Source organism: Somniosus microcephalus, unplaced genomic scaffold (genome assembly GCF_052327205.1).
Source record: "Somniosus microcephalus isolate GS21.2 unplaced genomic scaffold, FLI_Smic_1.0 scaffold4, whole genome shotgun sequence".
NCBI lineage: Eukaryota > Metazoa > Chordata > Chondrichthyes > Squaliformes > Somniosidae > Somniosus > Somniosus microcephalus.
Window position 1 is genome coordinate 653732 of NW_028225191.1, and position 23002 is coordinate 676733.

General features: G+C 49.7%; 1 pseudogene; it reads left to right on the forward strand.

Moving 5' to 3' along the window:
- The first annotated feature begins 320 nt into the window (after nucleotides 1-320).
- On the forward strand, nucleotides 321-13252 carry LOC147084031 (uncharacterized; annotated as a pseudogene).
- The last annotated feature ends 9750 nt before the right edge of the window (nucleotides 13253-23002 follow it).

A 23002-nucleotide genomic window follows, 5' to 3' on the forward strand; every position in this document is an offset into this window, starting at 1 on the left:
TTACTGCAACCTCCGGCCATTTGGAATGGGAGTCCACTGCGACCAGGAACATCGCTCCTTCCACTGGTCCCGCGAAGTCCAAATGGATCCGTTGCCACGGTGTCGCCGGCCATTCCCATGGATGCAGTGGCGCTGCTCTTGGCGTATCCCTGGTTGTCTCACATGATGGGCATGATTTTGCTTCAACTTCAATTTCATGATCCAAACCGGACCACCAGAAGTAGCTTCGTGCCAGCTCCTTCATCTGGACAATACCACAATGTCCTGAGTGCAGCTCGTTGAGGACATGTTTCCGCAGCTTTGGTGGTATGATCACCCACATGCCCCAAAGGAGGCATTCTGACGTGACAGAGAACTCCTTCCCTCTTGACAGGTAAGGTAGGAGCTTAGGTGGTGCGTCTGACACCCGTGATCTGTCTCCTCGTATCACCCGATCCAGCACCTTGGATAGTGTAGGGTCCACTCTGGTCTCTTTCTTGACCTGCCGGGCCATGACAGGGGCATTGCTCACCATGCCAAAGTAGAAAATCTTCTGCTCACAGCCTTCAGAGGGCACAGGCAGCGGAAGTCTTGAAATCCGTCCACATTGCCATGTGCTGCTGACCTCCGATATTTGATGTTGTAATTGTGAGCACTTAACAGCAGCACCCAGCGCTGCATCCTGCATGCTGCCAGGGAGGGTATTCCTGTGTGTGGACCAAAGATCGATGTCAGAGGATGATCCGTCAGCAAGGTGAATTTCATTCCGAACAAGTAGTGATGGAACTTTTTGATTCCAAAGATGATGCCCAAAGCTTCTTTTTCGATCTGCGGGTATTTCACCTCTGCCTTGCTCAGGGACCTTGACACGAATGCAATCGGCTTCTCTTCGCCTGAGGGAAAGATGTGGGACACGACCGCGCCGATGCCATAAGGCAACGCGTCACAGGCCAGCTGAATCTGCAACGATGGGTCAAAGTGCGTCAACACTCGGGTCAGTCAAAGCTGCTTTGGCTTTCTTGAATGCAGCTTCGCGCTCCTTTGTCCACACCCAGGCCTTGCCTTGACACAACAACTCATGTAATGGCTTCAACAGTGATGCCAGCTGTGGAATAAACTTTCCGTAATAGTTCAGGAGACCTAAGAATGACCGCAGCTGGCCGACATTTGTAGGTGCAGGAGCATCGGCAATGGCTTTCACTTTTGACGGTGCTGTGTGTAGGCCATCCGCGTCGATGACATGGCCTAGGTACTCCACTGATGGCTTGAAAAATTTGCATTTTTCCTTGCGAACGCGTAAGCCATACTCTTCAAGTCTTCCCAGTGTCTTCGTCAGGTTCTGCAGATGCTCGTTGTCATCCTGTCCTGTGACAAGGATATCGTCAAGATAACATTGTACCCCTGGAATGCTGCTTAAGATCTGGTCCATAGCCCACTGAAACAAAGCTGGTGCTGACGTTATACCAAAGGGTAGGCGGCAGTACCTGTAGAGGCCCTTGTGGGTGGTGATGATGAGGTACTTCTGTGAGTCCTCTTCTACATGCATCTGCAAGTAGGCTTGGCATAGATCAATCTTGCTAAACTTCTGACCGCCTGCTAGACCCGCGAAAGATCTTCAATGATGGGGGGGGGTACTGTTCAGCTGAGAGCTCAGGATTCACTGTTACTTTGAAACCTCCACATAAGCGAACCGTGCCATCCCTCTTCATCACTGGTACCACGGGCGTGGCCCACTCACTGTGCAAAACCGGCACCAGGACCCCTATCTTGACCAGGCGCTCCAGGTCAGCCTCCACCTTTGGTCTGAGGGCGTAGGGAACATTCCTGGCCTTCAGGAATCGTGGCTGGCTGTCCGGCTTCGCCTTGAGTTTGACCGTAATCCCCTTCATACTCCCCAATTCTCCGTCAAAGACAGCCGCATGCTTTATCAACACTGCCGCTAGCCCCGCCTCTTCGACTGACACCGTATTCACTTTTTTCCAATCCAGATGAATTTTCTCCAACCATGGCCTGCCCAGCAGGGATGGATAGTCACCCTTGACCACGTAAACTGGCAGCATCACAGTTTGTCCATTAAGCTTCACCTTGACCTCCGTCTTACCCAGCATTGGGACTGTTTCCCCAGTGTAGGTCTTTAAGATGAGCTTGGCCGGCGTCAGTGATAGGTGGTTCAGTTTTTCTTTGAATAGCTTCTCTGAAATCAAGGAGACAGCGGCCCCCATATCCAGCTCCATTTTGACTGGTATTCCCTTTAGTAGTGGAGTGACTGCATAGCCTGATGAGCCTCCATTCACCGTTAACACATGGAGATTCAGCTCCCCATCAGAGTCTGTGTCACTGTCTTCCTGTTCTTGTTTCACCATGTGTAGGTTTCTCTTTTTAGAATGCCAGTTGGATGTGTTTCCTTGTTTGTTTTTGTGTGTCTCTGTGTAGGATTGTTTGCTTTGCCCTTTACACACACGTTCAATGTGTCCTTTCTTTTCACATTTCCAACAGGTCAGGTCTTTACACCAGCAGTCAGATGGCTGATGACCTGACCTTCCACATCTGTAACACTCTCTGGCGTCACTTGCATGCTTATCCGGTGTAGCTGCTACCCTGTGCACTCTTGTTGCAGCCCCCAACAGCTGTGCATCTTTAGCTGTGTGGTAAACCACTGTTGTTAGTATTGTTGTACTTGTCTGTGCATGCCTCAGCTGACTCCGCCCCTGGCTCCACCCTCATGGCTGGGTATAAAGGTCGCTGCTCAGAAGCCTCCGGCCCTTTTGGATACCAGGCAACCCCAAGAGGCATGCTCTGTTCTTTGGTAATAAAAGCCTGTTTATTACTTACTCAATCTCCAGTCTTTTGTAGCAATTGATAGTGCATCAATTTTATTACCAAAGTTAAATGTTGGCTGCGGATGCTGATCAACCGATGGCGCAAAACGCTGAGCAGCAGGCGCTGCTGCGAGCCCTCAGACCAACATGCCTGGACCTAGACCCCCAAGAAGCGGGTTCGTCGACTAAATTCGCACAATGGCTGCGTTGCTTTGAGGCGTATCTGGAAGCCTCGACCGTGACTCTTGATGAAAATAAACTGAAAATCCTGGCCTCGAAGGTGAGCCACCAAGTCTATACTTTAATCCAAGATGCGACGACCTACGCGGCGGCTATCGACCTACTGAAAGGGCAGTATGCATGCCCGGTTAACACGGTCTATGCCAGGCACCTTTTAAGATCTCGCAGACAGCAGCCCGGGGAATCGGTGGAAGCCTTCCTACGGGCACTGCGGGTACTCGGACGCGGCTGCGACTGCAAGGAAGTATCGGCCGCGGCACATGCGGAGGGACTGATACGAGACGCTTTCGTTGCGGGTCTAAGGTCTGACTACTCCCGGCAGAGGCTGCTGGAGAAGGGTGAAATAGACCTGACAAAGGCAGTGTCCCTCGCGCTCTCGCTCGACGCGGCCCACAGAAATATGGACGCTTTCTCCCCTCATCGCCCCGCGCCGTGGACGCCGCAATCTTGGGCCATGGGACCGCCACCTCCAACTGCTGCAGCGATGTCCAAGGCACAAAAATGCTATTTTTGTGGCCAAGCTAAACACCCTAGAGCACGCTGCCCCGCGAAGAATGCTACCTGCTCCAGCTGCGGGAAGAAAGGTCACTACGTTAGCGCCTGCAAAGGGAAGACCGCTAACGCCAGCAGCGCTGCGTGCGAACCGTGGGCGCAGCCATCTTGTCCGCCATCTTGGGCTCCCCCAGCCGCGTGGGGACCGTGGGCGCCGCCATTTTGTCCGCCATCTTGGACGCCTCCGACTTTGGTTACGGGGGACCCGGACTCCACCACCGCCTCATCGGACGACCGCATCGACACGCTTGAACATACGCTGGCTTCCGTGACGCTGGATCAATCTCTCCCGCATCAACTGTCCAGGTCCATGATGGACATTACGGTAAACGGCTGCGCCACTACCTGCCTTTTTGACAGCGGGAGCACGGAGAGTTTTATACACCCCGACACGGTGCGCAGTTACTCTCTCCCGGTCCTGCCGACGCGTCATCGCATCTCTATGGCTTCCAAAGCCCAGTCAGCGGACGTCGGTGGCTACTGTATGGTGACTCTTTCAGTGCGGGGTACTGAATACAAAAATTTTAAACTTCTGGTCCTGCCCCATCTCTGCGCTGCCGTCCTACTGGGGTTGGATTTTCAGTGCCACCTTAAGAGTGTCACTTTAGCGTATGGTGGACCCCTCCCCCCTCTCACAGTCTGCAGCCAGCAGTTTTTAAATCGCCCGCCGCGCGCCATTTGCAGCCTCTCCACCCTTAAAGTCTCCCCCCCCTCCTTGTTCGCTAACCTCACCCGCGACTGTAAGCCCATCGCTACCAAAAGTAGGCGTTACAGTGCCGGGGATAGGGGTTTCATTAAATCCGAGGTAGCGAGACTCCTGAAGGAAGGGATTATCGAGAGCAGCAATAGCCCATGGCGAGCACAAGTGGTGGTGGTGAAGGCTGGCGGCAAACAGCGCCTAGTTATTGACTACAGCCAGACGATCAACCGCTACACCCAGCTGGATGCATATCCACTCCCCCGCATATCTGACATGGTCAATCAGATAGCACAATACCGGGTGTTCTCGACGATTGATCTGAAGTCGGCATACCACCAGCTCCCCATCAGGGCTGAGGACCGCCAGTACACAGCTTTTGAAGCTGACGGTCGGCTCTATCACTTTCTCAGAGTTCCCTTCGGCGTCACCAACGGAGTTTCTGCCTTCCAACGGGAGATGGACCGGATGGTTGACCAGAACGCGCTCCAGGCCACTTTCCCATATCTAGACAACGTCACCATCTGCGGCCACGACCAGCAGGACCACGACGTTAATCTAGAGAAATTCCTCCGGACGGCCCAGCGGCTGAATCTCACATACAACAAAGACAAATGTATGTTTCGTACTACGCGCCTTGCTATTCTTGGCTGCGTAGTGGAGAACGGAGTCATCGGCCCAGACCCCGATAGAATGCGCCCCCTTATGGAGCTCCCCCTCCCCCACTGCCAGAAAGCACTGAAGAGATGCCTGGGGTTTTTCTCTTACTATGCGCAGTGGGTGCCCAACTATGCGGATAAAGCCCGACCCCTCATCAAGTCCGCCTCCTTCCCCCTGACAGCAGAGGCCTGTGCAGCCTTCACTCTCATAAAAGGAGACATTGCGAAGGCCACAATGCACGCTGTGGATGAGTCCCTTCCTTTTCAAGTGGAGAGCGACGCATCCGACTTTGCCCTAGCTGCAACCCTTAACCAGGCGGGGAGACCCGTGGCCTTTTTCTCAAGGACCCTCCAGGGCCCCGAGATTCGACACTCCTCTGTCGAAAAGGAGGCCCAGGCCATTGTGGAAGCCGTGCGACATTGGCGGCATTACCTGGCCGGAAAACGATTTACCCTGCTCACTGACCAGCGTTCAGTGGCTTTTATGTTTCATAATAAGCAGCGGGGCAAAATCAAGAATGACAAGATCTTAAGGTGGAGAATCGAACTCTCCACCTACAATTACGATATCTTGTACCGGCCCGGGAAACTCAATGAGCCCCCAGATGCCCTATCACGTGGTACGTGCGCCAACGCGCAGGTTGATAGGCTACAGACCCTCCACAATGACCTCTGCCACCCGGGGGTCACCAGGTTCTTCCATTTTATCAAATCCCGTAACCTGCCCTACTCCATCGAGGAGGTCAGGACCATGACCAGGAACTGCCAGATCTGTGCCGAGTGCAAGCCGCATTTTTATAGGCCAGACAGAGCGAGCCTGATCAAAGCCACGCGCCCCTTCGAGCGGCTGAGCATCGATTTTAAAGGGCCCCTCCCCTCCTCTGACCGCAATGTGTACTTCCTCAATATAATTGATGAGTACTCCCATTTCCCGTTTGCCATCCCTTGCTCGGACATGACCAGTACCACGGTCATTAAATGTCTGAATGACCTCTTCGCCTTGTTCAGTTTCCCTAGCTATATCCATAGCGACAGGGGCTCATCTTTTATGAGCGACGAACTTCGGCAGTACCTGCTCGCGAGAGGCATTGCTACAAGCAGGACCACCAGCTACAACCCCCGGGGTAACGGCCAGGTGGAAAGGGAGAATGCGACAGTCTGGAAGGCAGTCCTTTTAAACTTAAAATCTAAGGGCCTTCCGACCTCCCGCTGGCAGGAGGTCCTCCCTGCGGCGCTCCATTCCATTCGGTCGCTGCTCTGTACACCCACCAATGCCACTCCTCACGAGAGAATGTTCTCCTTCCCCAGGAAGTCCACGTCGGGGATTTCGCTACCAACATGGCTGACTTCTCCAGGTCCCGTCCTACTGCGGAAGCACGTGAGGACCCATAAGGCGGACCCCCTGGTCGAGAGGGTGAGCCTCCTCCACGCTAACCCGCAGTATGCTTACGTGGTGTACCCGGACGGGCGGGAGGACACAGTCTCCATTCGAGACCTCGCACCTGCAGGTGCTCCTGAAACACCCTCTTCGCCACCCACCGCTACTCCTGCCTACCCCCAGGACACAGTCCCCGCACGAGACCTCGCACCTTCGGGTGCCTCTGAGAGACCACCATCGCTACCTCCCATTACCCATGCTCTGACCCCTGTAGACGGCATGCAGCAGCCCCAGGGTCCGCCACCTGCTACACCTCCTCTGAACGAGACACCGGGTTCACCGTTGGATGCTGCACCATCACCGCCGCTGCTGCGACGCTCAGGACGGCTTACAAGGCCTCCTGATAGACTTCAGTACACGAATTTTTAGTGCACTTCACCCCGCCGGACTCAATTCTAAACAAGGGGTGAATGTGGTAAACCACTGTTGTTAGTATTGTTGTACTTGTCTGTGCATGCCTCAGCTGACTCCGCCCCTGGCTCCACCCTCATGGCTGGGTATAAAGGTCGCTGCTCAGAAGCCTCCGGCCCTTTTGGATACCAGGCAACCCCAAGAGGCATGCTCTGTTCTTTGGTAATAAAAGCCTGTTTATTACTTACTCAATCTCCAGTCTTTTGTAGCAATTGATAGTGCATCAAGCTGCTAACTCCATAGACACAGTGAGCTCCACTGCTGATTTAAGCATCAATTTGCCAGTTGTGAGCAAGCGCTTCTGTGTTGCTTCACATCTTAATCCACACACAAACCTATCACGGACAGTGTCATTTAGAGTTTCACCAAACTCAGTGCTCAGTTAGCTTCTTTAGCACTGCAACATATTCGGCTATGGACTCACCCTCCCCTTGGTTTCGTTTGTGAAACCTGAACCTCTCGGCAATCAGCAGTGGCTTGGGTGCGTAATGTGTTTCCAAAACTTCCACAATCTGATCATATGTCTTAGCGCCAGGCTTATCCGGGTGCATCAAACTCCGTAACAAGCCAAATGTTTTTGCTCTGATCACACTGAGGAACGTCGCCACTTTCACGTCATCTTTAATGCCATTTGCAGTCACAAAAAATCCGAAACGCTCTGTATAAGCACTCCATTGCTCCGCCGTTTCATCAAATGGTCCAAACGCTCCGGTTAGCATAGCCATTTTTTTATTATTTTTTTTATTTTTACAGTCCTTTTCCTCCACTTTGTTTCACTGTATCATTACTCTCCCCCTTCTTATTTCTGTAACACACGAACCTCCACCTTTACGAGGCGATTATATCAGCACTAAACTGCGGGCGCGCCATTAAGGAAAGACAGGAACTTCTTACTTTAAACATCGCCGATTCCAGTGCAAAGTGATGCGCAAGTCCGTCGTCCTCATCGCCAGTTTTGTTGTGTCTCAAGTGGTTTTATACCCTTATCTATATAACAAATAAGGAGGACTCCGGGGTGGAGAGTTTAGTTAATGGCCATTTTATTTAAAATGTGCTTCTTCACTCAATGCACTACATTTCCCATAGTGCACTGCAAATCACCACTACGGTATCCCATGTGGGACAATTCTAATGCACATTCAAAATACACAACACCAAGCCTGAATGTCGTCCAGGTCTTGTTGCATGCGGGCATGGGCGGCTTCATTATCTGAGGAGTTGCAAATGGAACTGAATACTGTGCAGTTATCAGCGAACATCCCCACTTCTGACCTTATGTTGGAGGGAAGGTCATTGATGAAGCAGTTGAAGATGGTTGGGCCGAGGACACTGCCCTGAGGAACTCCTGCAGCGATATCCTGGGGCTGTGATGATTGACCTCCAACCACCACAACCATCTTCCTTTGTGCTCGGTCTGACTCCAGCCAGTGGAGAGTTTCCCCCCGATTGATTAGCATTGAGGTAATAGTGAGAGTAATAAGGGAAGCGAAACAGGACATTAGAAATAAATGAGAGACAAGGAAAGAAAAACTAAAGATCAAAGTAAGAAAGAGACAAACGAAGGAGATGAGAAGAAAAGAATTTGAGGAGAAAGTGAGTGATGATAAGAAACATTGACATTTCAAAAATGAGACAGGAGAGGAGAAGATAAGTAAGAAGAAAGAAAGATCTTGACTATGTACAGCACCTTTCACAATTTCAGGACATCTCCAAGCGCTGTGCAGCAATTGCAGGACTTCTGACATGTGGTCATGTAGGAATGTAATGTAGCAGCCAATTAGAGAGAGATGTGGAGAGGAAAGGCAAGAAGAGAAAGAGCAGGAAAGGAAAATATACGGACAAAATCAGGGACGTAGTTTTTAAAAATTTGTTCATGGGATCTGGGTGTGGCTGGTAATGCCAGCATTTATTGCCCATCCCTAATTGCCCTTGAGAAAGTGGTGGTGAGCCACCTTCTTGAACTGCTGCAGTCCGTGTGGTGAAGGTATTCCCACAGTGCCGTTCAGGGGCGAGTTCCAGGATTTTGACCCAGCGAAGATGAAGGATCGGCGATATACTTCCAAGTCAGGATGGTGTGTAACATGGAGGGGAGCTTGGAGGTAGTGGTGTTCCCATGCACCTGCTGCCCTTGTCCTTCTAGTTGGTAGAGGTCACAGAGTCATAACGGCACAAAAGGAGGCCATTCGGCCCATCGAGTCCATGCCAGCTCTCTGTAGAACAATCCAGTCAGTCCCACTCCCCCGCTCTATCCCCGTAGCCCTGCAAGTTTATTTCCCTCAAGTGCCTATCCAGTCTCCCCTTGAAAACATTGAATGTCTCCGCTTCCACCACTTCCGTCAGCAGCGAGTTCCAGGTCATCACCACTCGCTGCGTAAAAAAGTTTTTCCTCACAGGCCCCTGTATCTCTTACCCAAAACCTTAAATCTGTGTCCCCTAGTCCTTGTACCATCAACTAGTGGGCACAGCCTTTCCCCGTCTAGCCTATCCAAACCCGTCATAATCTTGCACAGCTCTATCAAATCACCCCTCAACCTCTTTTACTCTAATGACAACAAATCCAGCTTCTCCAACCTGTCCTTGTAGCGAAGATCCCCCATCCCCGGAACCATTCTGGTAAATCTCCTCTACACCCTCTCAATGGCCTTCACATCCTTCCTAAAGTGCGGTGACAAAAACTGGACGCAATACTCCAGTTGTGGCCTAACTAGCGCTTTATAAAGGTTCAGCATAACTTCTGAGGTGCGAGTTGGGTAGGATTGATTGGGGAATGTCACTCAAAGGGTTGACGGTGGATAGGCAATGGCAAACATTCAAAGACCGCATGGATGAACTACAGAATTTGTTCATCCCAGTTTGGCATAAAAATAAAACAAAAATGGTGACTCAACCGTGGCTAACAAGGGAAATTAGGGATAGCATAAGATCCAAGGAGAGGACATATAAGTTGGCCAGAAAAAGCAGTAAACCTGAGGATTGGGAGCAGTTTAGGATTCAACAAAGGAGGACAAAGGGATTAATCAAGAACGGGAAAATAGAATATGAGAGTAAGCTTGCCGGGAACATAAAAACTGACTGTAAAAGCTTTTATAGATATGTGAAGAGAAAAAGATTGGTGAAGTCAAGCGTAGGTCCCTTGCAGTCAGAATCAGGGGAATTTATAATGGGGAACAAAGAAATGGCTGACCAATTAAATACATATTTTGGTTCTGTCTTCACAAAGGAGGACACAAATAACCTCCCAGAGATATTGGGGAATATAGGGTCTGATGAAAGGGAGGAACTGAAAGAAATCAGCATTTGTAGGGAAATTGTGTTAGGGAAATTGATGGGATTGAAGGCCGATAAATCCCCAGGGCCTGATAATCTACATCCGAGGGTACTTAAGGAAGTGGCCCTAGAAATAGTAGATGCATTGCTGATCATCTTCTAACATTCAATGGAATCTGGAACAGTACCCATGGATTGGAGGGTAGCTAATGTTACCCCACTATTCAAAAAAGGTGGCAGAGAGAAAACGGTAAGCCTGACATCGGTAGTGGGGAAAATGCTAGAGTCCATTATAAAAGATGTAATAGCAGAGCACTTGGAAAACAGTGACAGGATCAGACAAAGTCAACTTGGATTTACAAAAGGTAAATCATGCTTGACTAATCTCCTGGAATTTTTTGAGGATGTAACTGGTAAAATAGATAAGGGAGAACCAGTGGATGTGGTGTATTTGGACTTTCAGAAGGCTTTCGATAAGGTCCCGCATAAGAGATTAGCGTGTAAAGTTAAGGCACATGGGATTGGGGGCAAGGTATTGACTTGGATAGAGAACTGGTTGGCAGACAGAAAGCAAAGAGTTGGAATAAACGGGTCTTTTTCCGAGTGGCAGGCAGTGACTAGTGGGGTACTGCAGGGATCGGTCCTTGGACCCCAGCTATTCACAATATATATTAATGATCTAGACAAGGGAACTGGATGTAATATCTCCAAATCTGCAGACGACACAAAGCTGGGTGGGCGTGTGTGCTGTGAGGAGGATGCCGAGAAACTCCAGGATGATTTGGACAGGTTGGGTGATTGGGCAAAAGCATAGCAGATGCAATATAATGTGGATAAATGTGAGGTTATCCACTTTGGTGGCAAAAACAGGAAGGCAGATTATTATCTGAATGGCAATAGATTGGGAGAAGGAGAAGTGCAACGAGACCTGGGTGTCCTTGTGCACCAGTCGCTGAAGGTAAGCATGCAGGTGCAACAGGAGGTTAAGATGGCAAATGGTATGTTGGCCTTCGTAGTGAGAGGGTTTGAGTACAGGAACAAGGATGTCTTGCTGCAGTTATACAAGGCCTTGGTGAGACAACATCTGGAGTATTGTGTGCAGTTTTGGTCGCCTTATCTGAGGAAGGATGTTCTTGCCATGGAAGGAGATCAGCGAAGATTCACCAGGCTGATACCTGGGATGTCAGGAATGACGTATGAGGAGAGATTGGGTCAACTCGGCTTATACTCACTGGAGTTTAGAAGAATGAGAGGGAATCTCATTGAAGCTTATAAAATTCTGACAGGACTGGACAGACTAGATGCAGGAAGGATGTTCCCGATGGTCGGGGAGTCCAGAACCAGGAGTCACAGTCTAAGGATAAGGGGTAGGCAATTTATGACAGAAATGAGGAGGAATTTCTTCACCCAGAGAGTGGTGAACCTGTGGAATTCTCTACCACAGAAGGCAGTGGAGGCCAATACATTAAATATATTCAAGAAGGAGTTGGATATATTTCTTAAGGCTAAAGTGGTCAAGGGATATGGGGAGAAAGCAGGGACAGGGTGTGAATTTGGATGATCAGCCATGATCGCATTGAATGGTGGAGCAGGCTCGAGGGGCCGAATGGCCGACTCCTGCTTCTATCTTTTATGTTCCTATGTTCCTATATACTTGCATTGGAGGAAGTTCAGAGAAGGTTCACGAGGTTGATTCCTGGGGTGAAGGGGTTGTCTTATGAGGAAAGGTTGAGCAGGTTGGGCCGATACTCATTGGAGTTTAGAAGAATGAGAGGGGATCTTATTGAAACATAAGATTCTGAGGGCCTTGACAGGGTAGATGCTGAGAGGATGTTTCCCCTCGTGGGGGAGTCTAGAACTCGGGGGCATAGTCTCAGAATAAGGGGGTCGCCCATTTAAGACGGAGATGAGGAGGAATTTCTTCTCTGAGGGTCGTGAATCTTTGGAATTCTCTACCCCAGAGAGCTGTGGAGGCGGAGTCACTGAATATATTCAAGGCTGAGACAGACAGATGTTTGAACTACAGGGGGGTCGAGGGTCATGGGGAACAGGCAGGAAAGTGGAGGTGAGGCCAAGATCGGATCAGCCATGATCTTATTGAATGGTGGAGCGGGCTCGAGGGGCCGAATGGTCGACTCCTGCTCCTGTTCCTTATGTTCTTATTCTTACGATTTACAGATGGGAAACTCAAACAAAACTTCCTATCAAGATCTGAGAGAGTCACTCGATTCATCAGGACCTGAAATTCATCGGCCTTTGAGTGTAGAAGGAGAAATGTTTGTTCTGTCTGTGGGAAAAGTTTTCAAACATCAGTGTGACTGGAAAAGCACCGACACACACCCACCCGAGTGAGAGTGTTCCAGTGTACTGAGCACCGACACACACACACCCACCCGAGTGAGAGTGTTCCAGTGCACTGACTGTGGAAAGAGGTTTAACCAGTTACACAGCCTGAAAAAACATTGCACCATTCACAGTGGGGAGAAACCGTACACGTGTTGTGTGTGTGGATGAGGCTTCAACTGATCGTCCAACCTGGAGAGACACAAGGATACCCACACCACGGAGAAACGGTGGAAATGTGGGGACTGTGGGAAGGGATTTGACCGCCCATCCCAGCTGAAATCTCATCGACGCAGTCACACCGGGGAGAGGCCGTTCACCTGCTCCAAGTGTGGGAAGGGATTTACTCTGTTTTCCAGACTCCACTTACACCAGTGAGTTCACACTGGGGAGAGACCTTTTAAATGCTGTGACTGTGGGAACTGCTTTAAAATCTCTGCGGATCTAATTAAACAGCAGCTTGTTCACACTGATGAAAGACCGTTGAGTTGCACTCAGTGCGAGAAGAGCTTCAGGCAGTCATCTCACCTCATTCAACACCAGCGAATTCACACTGGGGAGAGGCCGTTCACCTGCTCTGTGTGTGGGAATGGATTCACTTCTGCATCCAACCTGCTGAGACACCAGCGAGTTCACACTGGGGAGAGGATATTCACCTGCTCTGTGTGTGGGAAGGGATTCACTCAGTCCTCCAACCTGCCGAGACACCAGTGAGTTCACACTGGGGAGAGGCCGTTCATCTCCTCCGTGTGTGAGAAGGGATTCAGTCGACCATCTTGCCTGCTGAGACACCAGCAAGTTCACAAGTGACTGGAGGGGTTAGATTCTGATGTTAATCACATCCTTTGTTTGTTTGTGCTGATGTTAATAACCCCTATAACTGGGCTGGAGTTTAAGTTTCTGAATATCTGTCAAACCAGTTTTGGTGTAAACACATCCTGTGTTGTGTTCTTTATTTCTGTAAGATAGGAGGAGACGAATTGATGTCCTTTCTCTTTCCAGATTATTTCAGTTTTTCTACCTTCAGTTACTCTCATGGACAAGTCCCAGCTCCACATACCTTCCAGAGTGCCTCTCCTAGCGTTGGGATCCAGGGAAGGTGTCTGTTTTGGTGTAAATTTATTTATAAGTACTTCCAGAAGACATTTGATAAAGTCCCACACAAGAGACTGTTATCTAAGGTAGAAGCCCACAGAAATGAGGGCAGATTATTGACCTGGTCAGGAAATTGACTGAGTGGCAGGAGACGGAGAGGAGGGATAATGGGCCGGACTCCAATTGGCAGGATGTGACTAGTGGTGTCCCGCAGGGATCTGTGCTGGGGCTCAACTATTCACTGTGTTTATTAACAACTTAGATGATGGCATAGAAAGTCATATATCCAAATTTGCCAATGACACAAAGATAGGCGGCATTGTAGGCAGTTTGGATGAAAGCATAAAATTACAAAGGGATATTGACAGATTAAGTGAATGGCAAATGGATTTCAATGTAGGCAAATGTGAGATCATCCGCTTTGGACCTAAAAAGGATCGAACAGGGTCCTTTCTAAATGGTGAAAAGCTGAAAACAGTGGAGGTCCAAAGAGACTTGGGGGTCGAGGTACAGAGATCATTCAAATGTCATGAACAGGTACAGAGAATAATCAGAAAGGCTAATGGAATGCTGGCCTTTCTATCTGGAGGACTAGAATAGAAGGGAGGAGAAGTTATGCTGCAGCTACACAGAACCCTGGTGAGACCAGACCTGGAGCACTGTGAGCAGTTCTGGGCACCTCACCTGTCACTTTAATTCTCCGCTCCACTCCCTCTCTGTCCTCGGCCTGTTACACTGTTCCAACGAAGCTCAACGTAAGCTCGAGGAACAGCACCTCATCTTTCGATCAGGCACTTTACAGACTTCTGGACTCAACATAGAAACATAGAAGATAGGAGCAGGAGTAGGCCATTCGACCCCTCGAGCCTGCTCCGCCATTCAATGAGATCATGGCTGTTCATCCAAATTCGGTACCCGGTCGCTGCTTTCTCCCCATATCCCTTGATCCCTTTAGCCTTAAGAAATATATCCAACTCCTTCTTGAATATATTTAATGAATTGGCCTCAACTGCCCTCTGTGGCAGAGAATTCCACAGGTTCACCACTCTCTGGGTGAAGAAATTCCTCCTCATCTCAGTCCTAAATGGCTTACCCCTTATCCTTAGACTGTGACCCCTGGTTCTGGACTCCCCGACCATCGGGAACATCCCTCCAGCATCTAGTCTGTCTAGTCCTGATAGAATTTTATAAGTTTCAATGAGATCACCACTCATTCTTCTAAACTCCAGTGAGTATAAGCCCAATTGACCCAATCTCTCCTCATACGTCATTCCTGCCATCCCAGGTATCAGTCTAGTGAATCTTCGCTACACTCCCTCCATGGCAAGAACATCCTTCCTCAGATAAGGCGACCAAAACTGCACACAATACTCAAGGTGTGGTCTCACCAAGGCCCTGTACAACTGCAGCAAGACATCCTTGTTCCTGTACTCAAACCCTCTCGCTACGAAGGCCAACATACCATTTGCCTTCTTAACCGCCTGCTGCACCTGCATGCTTACCTTCAGCGATTGGTGCACAAGGACACCCAGGTCTCGTTGCACTTCCTCTTCTCTCAATCTATTGCCATTCAGATAATAATCTGCCTTCCTGTTTTTGACACCAAAGTGGATAATCTCGCATTTATCCACATTATACTGCCATGCATCTGCCCAATCACCCAACCTGTCCAAATCATACTGGAGTTTCTCGGCATCCTCCTCACAGCACACACGCCCACCCAGCTTTATGTCATCTGCAAACTTGGAGATATTACATCTAGTTCCCTCGTCTAGATCATTAATATGTATTGTGAATAGCTGGGGTCCTAGGACCGATCCCTGTGGTACCCCACTAGTCACTGCCTGCCACTCAGAAAAAGACCCGTTTATTCCAACTCTTTGCTTCCTGTCTGCCAACCAGTTCTCTATCCAAGTCAGTGCCTTGCCCCCAATCCCATGTGTTTTAACTTTGCACGCTAATCTCTTTTGTGGGACCTTATCGAAAGCCTTCTGAAAGTCCAAATACACCACATCTACTGGTTCTCCCTGATCTATTCTACCAGTTACATCCTCAAAAAATTCCAGTGGATCAGAGAAGCACGATTTACCTTTTGTAAATCCATGTTGACTTTGTCCGATCCTGTCACTGTTTTACAAGTGCTCTGCTATTACATCTTTTATAATGGACTCTAATACTCTAGAGGGAGCTTTACTCTGTATCTAACCCGTGCTGTTCCTGCCCTGGGAGTGTTTGATGGGACAGTGCAGAGGGAGCTTTACTCTGCATCTAACTCGTGCTGTTCCTGCCCTGGGAGTGTTTGATGGGACAGTGTAGAGGGAGCTTTACTCTGTATCTAACTCGTGCTGTTCCTGCCCTGGGAGTGTTTGATGGCACAGTGTAGAGGGAGCTTTGCTCTGTATCTAACCTGTGCTGTACCTGCCCTGGGAGTGTTTGATGGGACAGTGTAGAGGGAGCTTTACTCTGTATCTAACTCATGCTGTTCCTGCCCTGGGAGTGTTTGATGGCACAGTGTAGAGGGAGCTTTGCCCTGTATCTAACCTGTGCTGTACCTGCCCTGGGAGTGTTTGATGGGACAGTGTAGAGGGAGCTTTACTCTGTATCTAACCCGTGCTGTACCTGCCCTGGGAGTTTTTGACGGGACAGTGTAGAGGGAGCTTTACTCTGTATCTAACCCGTGCTGTACCTGCCCTGGGAGTGTTTGATGGGACAGTGTAGAGGGAGCTTTACTCTGTATCTAACCCGTGCTGTACCTGCCCTGGGAGTTTTTGATGGGACAGTGAAGAGGGAGCTTTACTCTGTATCTATCCCGTGCTGTACCTGCCCTGGGAGTGTTTGATGGGACAGTGTAGAGGGAGCTTTATTCTGTATCTAACCTGTGCTGTACCTGCCCTGGGATTGTTTGATGTAGCAGTGTAGAGGGAGCTTTACACTGTATCTAACCCGTGCTGTACCTGGCCTGGGAGTGTTTGATGGGATAATACAGAGGGAGCCTAGTGCCCATGATGCACCCTCCAATTAATGCTCCGATGGTCCCAGCACTTGATCCCCCTGAAGATCCCTTCACTTATTGGCTCTGATGCCCTTCCTGTTACAGGGAATAGACCTGTTTCAGAGCACAAAGGAGGGAGTGGTAATATCCTTGCCGTATCCCAAACACCATTCCCACAAACCGTCTCTCTCTGCCAAAGCAGGAGGGAGAAACACTCAGATATAAAGTGAGGGGAGACTTTCTGGAGTATAAAGCAAGAGGTTGAAATGGGGGCCTTTGAATAGTGGGACCTCACATTCAGAGGATGGGAGGGAGAATTTATCAGTGGTAATTTTGGGAGTCAGTGCTCCCTGCCTGGAGTCTCAGTACGCGGGAGCAGGGTTGGAGACTGGACTGATTGTACAACCTGCGTTCATGCCCAGTGAGACTGCACACCAGGAGCAAAGCCTGGTCATGTGACTCTGCAATACCTAGAGTGGGAGGGGTTTGGGCTGCTTTGTGACATGGTCCCTGGCTCCTTTCTGATGTCACCTGGAGACGGTTTACGCCCCTGGTTACACAGCATCAGTGGGAGTCACTTTGGGTGGAGCTGGACATGTAGTCTGTTTTCAAAGGATTTGGGAAATAGATATGTTTGGCCCAGAAATTCGGGTCGGAGGCTTCCCGTGGGTGCAAGCCTCCGACCTGCACTTACCTAGCACGCCGGCCGTTGTGCTGTGGGCCCGCGTGGGATTCCGATCCTGGGCCTCCTCCAACTGCCGGCGCGCAGTGCTTGCGTATCCCGGGGGCGGTTAGTTTGAAGCATCCCCTGGGATCACATGGGCCATGGAGAGCCAATGGTAGCCCATTCATAAATTTGACAGGAAGAGCTGTCAAAACTATAAATACTATAAGCCCCAAAACATCACTAAAACTTCAAATACATTTTTAGAAAAACATCACATTTTTAAAATAACTATAAATTACATAAAATAACTATTTTAAACAATAATTTAAATTTTTGAAAAAATTAATTACATTTTCTAACGGGGCTAAAAATAAACTTACCTTTCTTTAAAGTATTTAAAAATAATAAACCTGTGGAAAAAATGTTCTAACTTTAATTAATTCACCACTTACCTTGTTAAAAGCAGGCCTTGCGACTGCTTTTCACATGTGTAACTCCTGGAGACTTACCCTCCCGGAGAAACCTGGAGAAAAAACGGAAGTTCCAGGCGCACGCGTTCGACCTCTGAACCCCTTCCTTTAAGGGAACAGAAGTTCCGGTTTCCCGCGTACGCGCAGTGCATAAGAACATCAGAAATAGGAGCAGGAGTAGGCCAATCGGCCCCTCGAGCCTGCTCCGCCATTCAATAAGATCATGGCTGATCTGATCCTAACCGCCAATCCACTATCACAGAACCATCTCCTGAATCTAACAGAATTAGACACACGAAATAGGAGCAGGATCAGGCTACACGGCCCCTGGGCCCGCTCCGCTACCCACAGGGCCATGGCCGATCCGAACCTAGACTCATGTCCAAATTCCTGCTCGCTCCCCATAACCCTTAATTCCCTTTACTTCTAGGAAACTGTCTATTTCTGTTTTAAATTTATGTAATGATGTAGCTTCTACAGCTTTTTGGGGCAGCATATTCCATGGACCTACCACCCTCTGAGTGAAGTAGTTCCTCCTCATCTCAGTTTTGAAAGAGCAGCCCCTTATTCTAAGACTATGCCCCCTAGTTCTAGTTTCACCCATCATCGGGAACATCTTCCCCGCATCCACCCGATCCAACCCCTTCACAATCTTATATGTTTCAATAAGATCGCCTCTCATTCTTCTGAACTCCAATGAGTAGAGTCCCAATCTACTCAACCTCTCCTCATATGTCCATCCCCTCATCCCCGGGATTAACCGAGTGAACCTTCTTTGTACTGACTCGAGAGCAAGTATGTCCTTTCTTAAGTATGGACACCAAAACTGTACGCAGTATTCCAGGTGCAGTCTCACCAATACCTTGTACAACTGAAGCAATACCTCCCTATTTTTATATTCTATCCCCCAGCAATGAAAGCCAACATTCCATTGGCCTTCTTAATCACTTGCTGCACCTGCATACTAACCTTTTGAGTTTCGTGTACCAGGACCCCCAGATCCCTTTGTACTTCAGTACTTTGCAGTTTCTTGCCATTAAGATAATAACTTGCTCTACGATTTTTCCTGCCAAAGTGCATAACCTCACACTTTCCAGTATTGTATTCCATCTGCCAAATCTCTGCCCACTTACTTAGCCTGTCGATGTCCCCTTGCAGGTTTTTTATGTCCTCCTCACTCACTACTTTCCCTCCCATCTTAGTATCATCTGCAAACTTTGATATGTTACACTCGGTCCCCTCCTCCAAATCGTTAATATAGATTGTAAAGAGTTGGGGACCCAGCACTGACCCCTGCGGAACACCACTAGTTACTGATTGCCAGTCTGAGAATGAACCATTTAACCCAACTCTCTGCCTTCTGTTAGATAGCCAATCCTCTATCCATGCCAGAATATTACCCCCAATCCCGTAATTTTTTATCTTAAGCAATAATCTTTTGTGTGGCACCTTGTCAAATGCCTTTTGGAAGTCTAAATACACTACGTCCACTGGTTCCCCTTTATCCACCCTATACGTTACTTCCTCAAAGAACTCCAGCAAATTTGTCAAACATGACTTTCCCTTCATGACAACATGCTGACTTTGTCCTATTAAATTATGATTATCCAAATGTCCTGTTACTGTCTCCTTAATAATGGACTCCAAAATTTTACCTACCACAGATGTTAGGCTAACCGGCCTATAGTTTCCAGCCTTCTGTCTACTGCCCTTTTTAAATAAGGGTGTTACATTAGCAGTTTTCCAGTCTGCCGGGACCTTTGCCGAGTCCAGGGAGTTTTCAGAATCACAGAATCACAGAAACCCCACAGTGCAGATAGAGGCCATTTCGGCCCATCGAGCCTGCACCGACACATATCCCACCCAATCCCCGTAACCCCTACACCAACACATATCCCACCCTATCCCCGTAACCCCAAGTATTTAATCCCCCTAACACTAAGGGTCAATTTATCATAGCCAATCAACCTAACCCGCACATCTTTGGACTGTGGGAGGAAACCGGAGCACCCGGAGGAAACCCACGCAAACACGGGGAGAATGTGCAAACTCCACACAGACAGTCACCGAATTTTGGAAAATTATTACCAATGCATCCACAATCGCTACCGCCACTTCCCTCAAGACCCTAGGATGTAAGCCATCAGGTCCAGCTGATTTATCCGCCTTGAGTCCCATTATTTTACCGAGTACCACTTCCTTAGTGATTTTGATCATGTTTAGCTCCTCCCCCCCTTTAGCCCCCTGTTTGTCCAGTGTTGGGATATTCTTAGTGTCTTCTACTGTAAAGACTGATGTAAAATATTCATTGTGTTTTTGCCATCTCCATATTTCCCACCATTAATTTCCCGGTCTCATCCTCTAAGGGACCAACATTTACTTTAGCCAAATAACAACAGAAAATGCTGGAAAAACTCAGCAAGTCAGGCAACATCCGTGGAGAGAAATTTGAGTTGACGTTTCGGGTTTCAACTCAAATTTCTCTCCACGGATGTTGCCTGACTTGCTGAGTTTTTCCAGCATTTTCTGTTGTTATTTCGGATTTCCAACATCTGCAGTATTTTGCTATCATTTACTTTAGCCACCCTTTTTCTTTTTATATTGATGCGCTATCAACAATACCAAAGACTACGAGATGGCCTTAAATGAAGTAGGCTTTTATTGACTAAGAACTAGAGCATGCCTCTGCTAGTGAATCCATCCTAAGAGCTCCCAGGGGAAGGATGGTGAGTCACCTTTATACCCGGGCTTAGGGGTGGAGCCAGGGGCTGAGACATGCCTGGACTTGTACAGGGTTAACAGTGGTTTACCACACAGGCATGTACAGGTTAACAGTGGTTTACCACATTCACCCCTCATTTAAAAAAGAGTCCGGCGGGGTGAAGTGTTTCAAAAGTTCGTATACGAAAGTCTCTCCGGGGGTCTTGTCTGCCGTAATGATCTTCGTGGTGCCGGTTGCAGCGGTTCTTTGCCCATGGCCGCTTCTCGCGTGGGATGGAGCACTGGCGTGTCGTCCTCTCGGGGTAGGGATGGCACCGGCATGTCGTCAGTTCGTGGTAGACACCCCGGTGGTGCGTCATGGGTAGTGGTGGAGGTAGTGGATGGTGAACGATGGTGTTTCGGGTGGTACCTGAGGGTGCGAGGTCTCGAATTGAGACTGTGTCCTCCCGCCCGTCAGGATACGCCACGTAGGCGTACTGTGGGTTGGCGTGGAGGAGGTGAACCTTTTCGACCAGGGGGTCCGTCTTATGGCTCCTCACGTGTTTCCTGAGCAGGACGGGTCCCGGAGACGTCAGCCATGGCGGTAGTGATGTCCCCGAGGTGGATTTCCTGGGGAAGACGAACATCTTCTCGTGAGGGGTGGCGTTTGTGGGAGTACAGAGCAGTGATCGTATGGAGTGGAGCGCATCTGGGAGGACATCTTGCCAGTGGGAGATTGGGAGGCCCTTGGATTTTAGGGCGAGCATGGCGGTCTTCCACACCATTGCGTTCTCCCTCTCTACCTGTCCGTTACCCCGGGGGTTGTAGCTGGTAGTCCTGCTCATGGCTATACCCTTCTCGAGCAGGTACTGGCGCAGCTCGTCGCTCATGAACGACGAGCCCCTGTCGCTGTGGATGTAATTGGGGAAGCCAAATATGGCGAACAGGTCGTGGAGGCACCTGATGACTGTGGCGCTGGTCATGTCCGGGCAGGGGATGGTGAAGGGGAAACGGGAGTACTCGTCAATAATATTGAGGAAGTACGTGTTGCGGTCAGAGGAGGGAAGGGGCCCCTTGAAATCGATGCTGAGACGTTCGAAGGGGCGGGTGGCTTTAATCAGGTGTGCCCTGTCTGGCCTATAAAAATGCGGTTTGCATTCGGCGCAGACCTGGCAGTTCCTGGTCATGGTCCTGACCTCCTCGATGGAGTAAGGCAGGTTGTGAGCTTTAATGAAGTGGAAGAACCTGGTGACCCCCGGGTGGCAGAGATCATTGTGGAGGGCCCGTAGCCTATCGACTTGTGCGTTGGCACATGTCCCACGGGATAGGGTGTCTGGGGGCTCATTAAGTTTCCCGGGCCGGTATAAGATATCGTAGTTGTAGGTGGATAACTCGATCCTCCACCGCAATATCTTATCATTTTTGATTTTCCCCCTTTGTCTGTTGTTAAACATAAATGCTACTGACCGTTGGTCAGTGAGCAGGGTGAAACGTTTACCAGCCAGGTAATGTCTCCAGTGCCGTACAGTCTCCACTATCGCCTGGGCCTCCTTCTCGACTGAGGAGTGTCGAATTTTGGGGCCCTGGAGGGTCCGTGAAAAGAAGGCCACGGGTCTCCCCGCCTGGTTAAGGGTTGCGGCTAGGGCGAAGTTGGATGCATCGCTCTCCACTTGGAAAGGGATGGACTCATCCACTGCGTGCATTGTGGCCTTCGCAATGTCCTCTTTTATGAGGGTGAAGGCCACATGGGCCTCTGCCGTCAGGGGGAAGGTGGTTGACTTGATGAGGGGCCAGGCTTTGTCTGCATAGTTGGGCACCCACTGGGCGTAGTAAGAGAAGAACCCTAGGCATCTCTTCAGGGCTTTTAGGCAGTGGGGGGGGGGTAGTTCCAGGAGGGGGCGCATTCGGTCGGGGTCGGGGCCGATGACTCCGTTTTCCACCACGCAGCCAAGGATAGCGAGGCGCGCGGTGCGGAACATACATTTTTCTCTGTTGTATGTCAGATTCAGCCGTTGGGCCGTACGGAGGAATTTTTCTAGGTTGGCGTCGTGGTCCTGCCGGTCATGGCCGCAGATGGTGACGTTGTCTAGATAGGGGAAGGTGGCCTGCAGCGCGTTCTGGTCAACCATCCGGTCCATCTCCCTTTGGAAGACCGAGGCCCCGTTGGTGACGCCGAAGGGGACTCGGAGGAAGTGGTAGAGGCGACCGTCAGCCTCGAAGGCCGTGTACTGGCGGTCCTCAGGCCTGATGGGGAGCTGGTGGTATGCCGACTTCAGATCAATCGTCGAGAATACCCGGTATTGTGCTATCTGGTTGACCATGTCAGATATGCGGGGAAGTGGGTATGCGTCTAATTGCGTGTATCGATTGATCGTCTGGCTGTAATCAATAACCAGGCGCTGTTTTTCGCCGGTCTTTACTACCACCACTTGGGCTCACCATGGGCTGGTGCTGCCCTCGATAATCCCTTCCCTCAGGAGTCTTTGTACTTCTGATTTAAAGCAGCTCCTATCCCCGGCACTGTACCGCCTGCTTTTAGTAACAATTGGCTTGCAGTCTTTGGCGAGGTTAGCGAACAACGGGGGGGGTTTGACCTTCAGGGTGGACAGGCTGCATACTTTGCGCGGCGCCGTGTTTAAATTCTGCTGGCTGCAGACTGTAAGTGGGGACAGG